This window comes from Pogona vitticeps, chromosome 5 (assembly GCF_051106095.1).
Source record: "Pogona vitticeps strain Pit_001003342236 chromosome 5, PviZW2.1, whole genome shotgun sequence".
NCBI classification, from domain to species: domain Eukaryota; kingdom Metazoa; phylum Chordata; class Lepidosauria; order Squamata; family Agamidae; genus Pogona; species Pogona vitticeps.
In genome coordinates, this window is record NC_135787.1 from 93854141 (window position 1) to 93865006 (window position 10866).

Consider the following 10866-nt stretch of genomic DNA (forward strand, 5'->3'; position numbering starts at 1 on the left):
TCCCCAGATGCTATGCCATCCGAGACTGAACTCAAAAGGTTCCTCGGGTTTGTGGACGAGTCCACGAAAGCTCACATTAAAATATAATACAGTAGTCTTTTAAGGCGCCACATGCTTTTGTTTTGTTTTCTTTGGATTTTGCCTCGTCTGGTTTGTACGTTTTTCGTATTCCAGTAAAGATGTCGCTGAATCCAGAATTTTGAAGAGAGGTGAGGTGTAAAATGTTTGCCGTGAACGGCAATGTGAACTACGCAGAGATATACGCATGTTTCTTCTCACCTGACTTCCCCCCCCTTTTTTTTTGCCTTTATTCCTTGGAGAACTGCTTAACCGGCCTGATCCCATCCATGTGGTGCTTTTGCAGGACGTACACCAGTCATGTCCTGCTGTTTGCTGGTGTCTCGTTTGTCATCTGGGCACTGCGCGCGATCAGGCGCTCTTGCTGTGGGTGTTCACGCACGGGGCGCCTGGGTCCTGCCGGAGCGGCAAGAACTCGGCCGCCGCTCAGGTTAGAGGTCTGGCCGGCTCTCTTTCCCCAGGGAACGGCGACCAGCCCCATCAGATAGCGCTTGAGAACGATGAGATAACTATTGGACGATCACCTAAGGAAAAACCTCCGTGTGTTTGAACAGGCTGGAGGGCTGCCCGTCAGTGTTTCACAAATAACCCCCTACCGCTAAGGAGAGAGCTCTCTGAACAAAGAGACCTCCTCCCCCCGAGCCACTACGGCAGGCAAGCCTCGCGGGCAAGGAGCGTTTCTCTTGTTGTGCAAAAGCCTCCATCCCCGTCGAGGAATTTTTTCCCTGGAGCTGGTGGGGGTGAGGGCGGGGTGAGGGTGGGGCGGGGAGTGACAAAAGCTCAGAAAGAGTGGGAGGGCGACGAAGGATCGCCCAGCCCCCCCCCCCCCAGGAACTGTTGCCTGAGGTAAGTGGCCTCTTGGCTTGTAAAAGTGTCATTTATCTGTCTCTTCAGTGCACGGACTGTATGACCTATATAAAAATTCTCCTCACAATTGCTGTTTCACAGATATGTGGCACACTTGATGATGTGCATATGATATTCCTACTTAATTCCCTTACTAAACCACAAGGCGCATAATAATAGACCCCCAGTCCCTTCAGGGAAGGAAGCAAGTAAGGTAACCCCCAGTGAAGACCTGTGCTGGAACCACGCTACCAAGGGGAGGGGGGGAGGCCAGGAGAGAAAGGGCTTCAGGTGTTGGGCATTCAAAGGTGAAGGGGACTGGGAAGAGACTCTCCCCAGTGGTTGATGGGCACCAGGTAGAGTCTAAGTGCAAAAGACCCAACAAGAAGAGGAAAAACAAAACAAGAAGACCAAAAGAGAAATCCTGACACCGGACAAGCTTTCCTTACTTAAGAGCATAAGAAGAGCCCTGCTGGATCAGGCCAAGGGCCCATCTAGTCCAGCTTCCTCAGTCTCAGAGTGGTCCCACCAGATGCCTCTGGGAGAACACGAGACCACTAGATCCCTGTCTCCTGATCCCCCTCCCCTGCATCTGGCATTTTGAGGTACCTTCCTTTTAAAGCCTGGAGATTATACATCCCCATCACGGCTTGTAACCTGAGACAGACTTTTCCTCCAGAAATCTGTCCAATCCCCTTTTAAAGGCATCTAGGCCAGATGCCATCACCACATCCTGTGGCAAGGAGTTCCAGAGACTTGCAACACACTGGGTAAAGAAAGATTTTCTTTTGTCTGCTCTCACTCTCCCAACACTCCACTGGAGTGGATGTCCCCTGGTTCTGGTATTGCGTGACAGGGAAAAGAGCTTCCCTCTGTCCACTTTATCTATCTCGTGCATAAGTTTATACGTCTCAGTCATGTCCCCGTACTTCTTCTCCTGTATGAAAATGTTTTCCTTCCTCATCACCCATATTGTTGTGGTGAAGGGGTGGTGGTGAAGGAGCTGTAGCCTCCTTTTCTCCTGAGAGGAGCAAAGAGGCTTTGGGTGTGTGGAAAAAATGGCCCCGGGGGGGCAGGGAAGCAAAATCTCACCCACTTTGCACCTGGATCCTATTTTCTTTGCTAGATATGGCAGGTGGATAATGGCAGGTGGAATGCAAGGAGGAAATGGGACAGGACTGGGCCCAGTTACTTTGCACCTGTTGTCCTCAGGAGAGAGAAATTTAAGAGGACTTTCCTGTGTTTGTTTGTTTGTTCAGTCGTTTAGTCGTGTCCGACTCTTCGTGACCCCATGGACCAGAACACGCCAGGCCCTCCTGTCTTCCATTGCCTCCCGGAGTTGTGTCAAATTCATGTTGGTTGCTTCGATGACACTGTCCAGCCATCTCATCCTCGGTCGTCCCCTTCTCCTCTTGCCTTCACACTTTCCCAGCATCAGGGTCTTTTCCAAGGAGTCTTCTCTTCTCATGAGATGGCCAAAGTACTGGAGCCTCAGCTTCAGGATCTGTCCTTCAATGAGCACTCGGGGTTGATTTCCTTTAGAATTGATAGGTTTGTTCTCTTTGCAGTCCAGGGAACTCTCAAGAGCCTCCTCCAGCACCACAATTCAAAGGCATCAATTCTTCGGCAGTCAGCTTTCTTTATGGTCCAGCTCTCACTTCCATACAACACTACAGGAACACTGTGTAGCCTGTAGTTAGTTATACAAGAGAAAACTATATTGGTCTGTGTAAGCATTACAAGTAAAAACAAAATAAAAACAAATAAAAGAAAAAAAGGCAAAAACATTGTGGCACTTTAAAGATTTGTTATATTTTCATGTGAGCTTTCTTGGATAAAATACATTTCCTGGACTTCCAAAGACCCAGGCCACTGCCTTCTCTGCCAGTTATGCTGGAGTATACACAGGCAGATGTGGATATCTGTGTTGGCTGGGTTCAAACCAAAACTGGATTTTGCACTTATGGTGAAACATGCACTGAAAATATTGCACTACGGAAACAGCATATTTGGTATTCATTGGTTAAAAATGAGAGATTCATATATTTTGTATGCATGGCATAACCATTTTCACTTGATTTATATACCATTAGAGCAATAAACTGTCCTGGATTCTATTTAGATGGAGGACAATATATTAATATTGTAGGTAAATAAATAAATGAAGAATTTTGCACCTGTTCTTTTGATTGTTCAAGAGTTTATAACAGTAATCAAGGAGGTAAAGAAGAATAAAGTCATGAGGTAGCCATGTGGCACAGGGGTTACAATGTTGAACTGTGACTGAGGAGACTATTCCAATCCTAATTCAGCCATGAAATTCCCCAGGAAAGGTTGGGCCAGCAACGCTCAGTCTGCCTGACCTAACTTACTGGATTTTTGTGAGGGTGAAGTTGTGGGAAGAAAGCGAAGTATGCCGTCATAGGCCTACTGGAGGAAAGGTGGGATAAAATGCAACAAATAAATAAATGAATACAAATAAATAATTCCAAGGAACAGTAATTTAAATAGTCTGAGTTCCTTATTTTTATAACATTCTTTATGTGTTTAAAAGGACACTCCAGGAGGAATATAATGATAGAAATGCTGAATGATATAAAAATAGTAAACAGCAAGAAGAAAGAATATTTAGGCTCTTACTGAAAACCAGCATCATCAATGGCTGCAACTGTTTTTCAGAAATTAAAACTTTCTGATTGGTCTCTGCGAGGTCTCAAGGCTCCCTTGTGATTCCTTTTAGCCACTGGGGGCCATGGGATGGGAGGGGGGCTTTAGTTCCCCAAAATCACAGCTGCTTTTGCCTTGGTATCTTGTAACAACTACTGTTTTAAAGGCTTAAAAAAGATGATGACATTGGGAAATAGAGCTATCAATATCTCTTATGCCTCAGTGCTAAGAATGGTTGTACTTTGGATTATAAAACGTTCAGACATCTTACATGTGATGGGATGGGATGAGATGGGATGCTTCATGGTAGTCGAAAGTTGCAATGCATAGTACAGAAAGGCAATAAGATTCAGATCCTCATATTCCAGTGCAACAATGTCCACAATACCACATGAAAAAGTACAAGAGTCCCCATCAGTGAGGCAGTATGGTGTAAGAGTTAGAGTAGGATTTAGAAGACTTGGGTTTAAATCTCCATTTGACAATGAAATCAACTCGGTGTCCTGCTCTTTCGGTGTGATCTGCCACACAGTGTGAAGATAAAGTGCTAAGAGCTCATTGGTAGACAGACAGGGTATAAACAAACAGAATTACCAACTTTGTTTATTCTCTGGATTGTGCCGTCATGCTGCCATCATGGTACCAGCATCAGAATACCTATAGTTGTCCTTCTTTGTATATCTGGGAATGCCAAAAGCTTTCATTTCATGGTGTCTTTTGGCCTGGTTGGGCCTGTATAGGGCACCACTGTGGGAAAATTCAAGCTTTCCAAATCCCCCACTAGATGTGTGTAAGTCACTGCCTGTGCTGCAAGAGGCTGGGTTGTGCAAAATTCCTGTTCCGTCTGTCTCAATTCATAGGGCATGAATGGCAGGCTCTGTGCCTGGTACCATTTCAGCCGCAGCTCTACAAACAGTTTCTGTAGCAGGAATGGTGTGGTATCTTGCCACACAGGAAGCCATTTGCTAGCCTGTTTTTCTTTTCTGAATCGCTGCAGGTGGTAATGAAAGAAGGTATATTATGTAGAAGGCAGAGAGGGAGAGAAATATACAGTACTCTATAAATTGCTAAATGAGCTGAGGCGCTGAAAATAAGAAGGGTTTGCCTTCTCCTTTGTGAAGTACACTGAGAGAACCAGCTCTTGACTGGAGAGATCTTCAGCTCTGAGTCCACTTTGCCTCATTTTGTCAAAGGAGTGCCTGGCTTTCAAATATGCCCAGTTACAATGTCCTAACAATCAGTTGTTGTTCTTCACTTGGACACTGCTCTCCAGGACTTCCCTTCTTCCAATTCCTTTTTCTCCACAAAACTTTGTAGCATTTTTAGAATGGAAAAGGACAAAAGAGGATGCCACTGCACATGTTTCCATCTGTGTTTCTTTCACACCCAGTCAGGCATTAGCACCCCATACACACTTGCAATTATGAAGCAACGTCCATGACTATTAAAATTGCATCCACATTTGCTTTGGGGAGTCACACAAATTTCCAGGCTTATGCTTCTTTCCCAGCTGTGTAGGAATCTCTTAATCACATCCTGACACAAACCTGGCATTCCAGCTCTAACACCCACACAGCCCTACTGTGTTCACTGTCAAGCCCATCCTAGCTCCCAGCAATGTGGGCCTCTTGCTCAAGGTTTCTCTCTAGATCTCTGCAAGAGATTTATTATTATTATTATTATTATTATTATTATTATTATTATTATTATTATTATTATTATTATTATTATTATTGTTGTTGTTGTTGTTGTTGTTGTTGTTGTTGTTGTTGTTGTTGTTGTTGTTGTTGTTGTTGTTGTTGTTATTATTATTATTATTATTATTATTATTATTATTATTATTATTATTATTATTATTATTATTATTATTATTATTATTATTATTATTATTATATTGTATTGGGCTTTCCCCTCATGCCCAACATTTGAAAACTGCCTGTTTTCCCATTTTTCTCTGTCGTGATCATTGCTTTAGTCCCCTTGTGCCCAACAGTTTTGAGTGAAAGTCAATTTTTTTTGGTGCACCTATGTTCACTTCTCGCTGAGACTTCTTTGTTTATCTTTTCATAAATGAATAAAAGCAAGAGTTTTTACATTTTCTATCCTCCTTCTACTACCTGCTTTGCTGCTCTCTTCTTCCATTCTTCCTTGCATGTTCAGATTCAGATCGTTGGGGCCTTTGTGAACATGGGCAAAGTATTCTAGGAGTGGTGACATAGAAATTAAATAAATGAAAGACTAAATAATGGGTAAAAATGAAATACAAAGCAGCAAGTGCTAACACACAATCATCACCAGAGGTCAACAGCAACAGTCAGAAATTAATTCAGTAAGTCAGTTCAGTTTTCTGCAGAAAACAGCTCAGTGTAAATGAAGGCCAGTTGTGCATAAAGTATTAGAAACTGGCTGGAATTCAAAATTTCTAAAGTTTAAATTGGAATTACACTTTTCCCCATTTCTGTTACCTTGTCACAATGAATGAAGACTTGAGAAACAGCACTAATGTCTGCAAAGTTCCCCCTGTGAAACTCTTCCATGGCTTCTCATCCCCAGCATTTGAGAAGCAAAAGTTGCAGGCAGACTCCTTTGTTTCTTCCGTTCTCCTCCCAGAGGAGGGGAACATTGCAGCTTGCCTTTACTATACCTGGGGAACTCTCTATGAGGGAGACAAGTGACTCTGGATCAGGGAGGAGTGTCACTGAATGAGGGCTGTGTGGGTGGCTTTGCTCATAGGTGCAGACTACTCCCACGTAAGCAGATTTAGGATAGCAATTTAAGTGGCTTCTAATCAAAGCCTCCCTCGTCCAAATGAAACATTTTCAGAAATACAAATGTACAATAAATATGTTTACAGAAAAAAATTATTTGGAGGTAACAAATAACTATATTTGACAGCCAGGGCGATGGAGGGGATAGAGTCCTGAATTAGGACAAAGGAGACCGCGGTCTGAATCCTTGCTCATCTGTTTAAACTCACTTAGTGGTGGGTACAGAACTAGTAAATCACACCTTAAATAATTCACTTCCCTAGAAAGCCCTGTCTAGGTTCACTGAAAGGTGGTTCTGATTTGATGGTACAGAACACACACAACAGATAAAGTGGATAACGTCATCACACCAAAAACCCAGGATTTGGACAGGACTTGGAAGAGAGCTGGTGGTCTATGCAGTCCATTGGAGCAAGGCAAGGAGCCTGTTGCATTCTCCCTCCCTATTGGTTCTCAGCTGCCTCACGACTATTAATGAGAACCCTCTGCAGCAAGTGGCACTAAAGCTGGCATGATGAACACCATTAAAGGGGAACACCCAGTACCTCCCCCTCCAACACTGCATTCTTCATGCTTTCAATGTCCAGCCTGAAGAAAATGTTCCTGATTGTGTATGAAGCCTGTTTTGTTTGCAAGAACCCATATTTTTCAGAACTCTTGCTCACATATGGAGCAAGAGGTCAAAAGGCTCTCCTGTTCCAAGAGGGCTCTGTAAACATGAAAAATGTGTGATTAGGTAGGATAGGGGCTTCCTCTAAGCAAAATGTCAGTTTTGATAATACGTGAATAGGGATCAGATTTTACCTGGATAATTCTGAGGGATTTTTCATGTGCTTGTTTTCACAGTTAACTGGCCTAGAAGTAGTTCTGCCCCTCTCTGAAACCTCAACTGTCCCATATCAGAGACCCATTTCTTTGTTATCACAGCATCTTGCCTCAGTGACACTACAAAGTAGTTTTTGATTTTGCCATGAATCTCAGATTCTCAGACTCTATATCCATGCACACAGACATCCATTCCACAAAACAGATCTAAACCAATGTGCCTTTAATGCAGACACAGAACTTGTACCCCGGCCCTAACCCACCCCCCCAGCTGCTCTCAGCCCTCCCATTGCTGCTGAGTCATGTCTTGATTACTAGGAAACTTCTAGTCTGTCAAAAGAGACTTCATCAGGCAGGCAGGCAGGCAGGCAATGATGGGCTTCTTCACTGGTTCTTCATTTGCCCTCCAGAGAATTTCCTGTACTATGAAGTTTTCAGGTGCACATGTGAGAAGAACTCCTGTCCTATGCCAGATCTTGTTACTATGCAGACTGAGGTCTCAGGCAATGCAAAATTTCCAGGGTGACAAACTGACAAAATATTCCAAGGCTTTCAGTAAGTAACCCTTATCTCTGATACCTGCTTGCCAATCAGCATGACCTCTGAAGAAGCACTCCCTGCCCTAGAGCTGGGCTGGAAATCACCTGTGAGTGGCATGCACCCCTCCCCATTTATGTAGTCCCAAATTTCCCCAGGCCTACTGGGGAAATCACTCCCTGTGGGGAAGGATGGCTCCTTGTGGGGGGAAAATGGCCAAAAATAGGGGGCATTGTTGCTCCTGGAATTATTTAGCAGTTGCCTTTCTCATTCAAATCGGGGCACTTTGCCTCTAAGCACCTCCTTTCATCAGAAGGAGGACTTCCAGCCAGTTCTAGTTTGGTGACCTCTGGCCTCTGGATCTCCAGAGTGTATCCACCTTGGTCCAGAGGAAGCAGATTTCAAAGCAAACATACCAGGAAGGTCCAATAAATGCTCCAAGCCCTCCCAATACCCATTTGATCCTTTTGCACCAGGGGTGATCCAGGCATAGTCTTGAGACTATCAGGGCCAGAGCCTTGACAAATTTAAGCATAAATGCCACTCTCCAATGCCAAGAGTCAAATCTGTGGTTTTACACTGTGATTACACTTTCCACAGACTATATTCAAAGTGGTTGTCTCCAAGTAACTCTTGAGGGATTGGAGACCCTGGTTTTCATTCCCTCTTTTTTGAAGCTTACAGATTCACAAGTGTTGACCTCATCATCTTTCCCTGGTCCATCAAGAGCCATGACTCAAGAGACCCAGTTTCTAGTTCAATTAGTCCAGCAATGTTTCCTTTATAATTCCACAGAACACAGGTGTCAGTGCCAGAGTTTTGGGTAACCTGTGGCTCTCGTTTCCATGAACAACACACAAGATGCTAAACCTTTTTCTGGATTGTTACCACTTCAGAGTACAGAATAAGAGTGAGAGTCAAGAATGAGATGGGTGAGTGCTCCTTCTAGAGGGAAAAACAGCTGTGGTTGTGACTGTTTGTCAAGGGCAAAATTGCTTAGTCTGCTCCTTGACTCCTTCCTTGTCTATGTATAGGGAATTTGTGCACGTGAATGTGTTTATATGTCTTAAAGACATTTAAAAGTGTGTTACTTATGTGCTGCACCACAGTGTTTAAAGCATTTTCTGGGGCAGCATACAATGTAATTATGAAGGCTACACATTGCCACTGCCCCTCCAGTTCTGGGCCCCAGCGTCTGAGGTAGTACAGTTTTGAAAAATAAAAAAAGGTATCACAATATGTCTTCTGTTTGTGCTCTCTACAGCTTTGTCAAACACAAGCCCCCATCAACATAGGTGAAAGCTGAAGTATAAAAATAATAGTGGGAAGTACAAAATGTATATAACTACCGAGACTGCAACAGCAGCATTTTCACAAGCCATAGATGGCAGAAAAGGGTAAGTTCAAAAATATTTTTATTACAAGAATTACAACTGTGCATTGTTGTAGTTTTAGAAGGGGAAGTGTCAGTCTGTGCAATCATATTCAAAATGTTTGAATGTTTTACTTCTGAATGCTGTATTTCATTCTGTATTACATTTTATTCCATATGTCTGAAGAAATGGACTTGATCTATGAAAGCTCATATTAAAATATAATAGTCTATAAGATGCCACATTTTTATCTTGTTTTGTTTTGTTTCTTTGGATTTTGCCTGATCAACTGTGCATTGGAGATTTCAGATAATTATAATATATATAATATAATGGCCAACATAGACTGTCTTATTTTTCTTTTGTTTTTGCCTGATCCACATCCCTGCAAGAGATGAACATACAGCTTACAGCATCCCTTAAATACATCATTTTCTCACATGGTTGCTAGGCCTTGTTACCATGACAACATGGTACTAAGCTTATAGCAAAGATGCTAGACTGGAGCTATTCTCTATTAAAGACTACAAGGTGGCCTGAAAGACAGCGAGACTAGGACAATTCAGACAAGACAGCCTCTCACAGGATGTCACGTCTCCCTCGTAAGCAGAGCACAGTGATGACGGCGGCGGCAGCCAGGAAGTGCTGCAACAGTACAATACTTCTGAAATCAGCCTGTCATTTGTGGCTGTGATGGTTTCCTTGTTAGAAGAAGCACACTGGGAAATGCTCAGTAGGAGAAACATTGTGACAGTAAGTTGGGAATGGGCAGTTTCTTTCAAGTACACATAGACCACCCCTCTCCCCATAAAGTTCCCATATATCCCCTATATATTCAGTCCTGAAAATGAAATAAAATTGTATAATTCTCAAAGACAGTCCAGCAAATTATACAGTTTTTATGCGGAGTTGGAATAGAGGGTGTCAATTTTGCCCCCAGAATCATTTAGTAAGAAATGGGTTCAGATGGCAGATTAGGGAGAAAACATTAGTGAGAAATAAATTTTTGGGTATTTGAAATGAAGTGTTTTTGAATGCAATATTTCTTCCATGAAACAGGCCACATTATTTACATGAATCCCACTGAGAGCACTGTAGAATATTTTGTATGTATTTTGTTCTGTACCATCAAGTTGGAACTGACTTATAGCAACCCTAGTAGGGCTTTCAAGGTAAGTGAGGTATTTAAGGAATAGTTTTAGTCTCCTGAGTCCTAGTCTGTCACTTTATGCACTACATTACATTGGGTCAGTACATGTATTAGAACACCACAAATCAGGCCAGTCACACCTAATATTAGGAAGATACAAAAGAAGTTACCTCAGGCAACACTTTTCCAGTGTCTTTAAAAATGGGAGTTTAATTAATTTAATAACTTTTACAGTAGGAGTGGAGATTTTGACTTTTGGTTTTATGTGCCAGAAAGTCTTGGGCTGGCTCTACTAAAAGATCGGAAGATGTTTAGAGCGAGAACAGAATGCTGGATTAAGTGTGGAAATTCTTAATTTCTTAAAGGCATTATTTATTTTATCTGTTTTGAACTGTTCTAATATACAGAAGAAACCCCGTTATAGAGAATGGGGCTACTACACAAATATTTATTCAACATCCACTATTTCGTGAAGCACTATAAAATTTGATTGCGTTGGAGATTTAGAGAAATCTTTCCATCACCCTCCTAATCGTGTTTCTGATACTTAGCGCATCCGTGAAACAGGCAAAAAAACTGCTTGAGAGCACAGTAATTGGAACTCTGAGCAAAGAAAGCACAG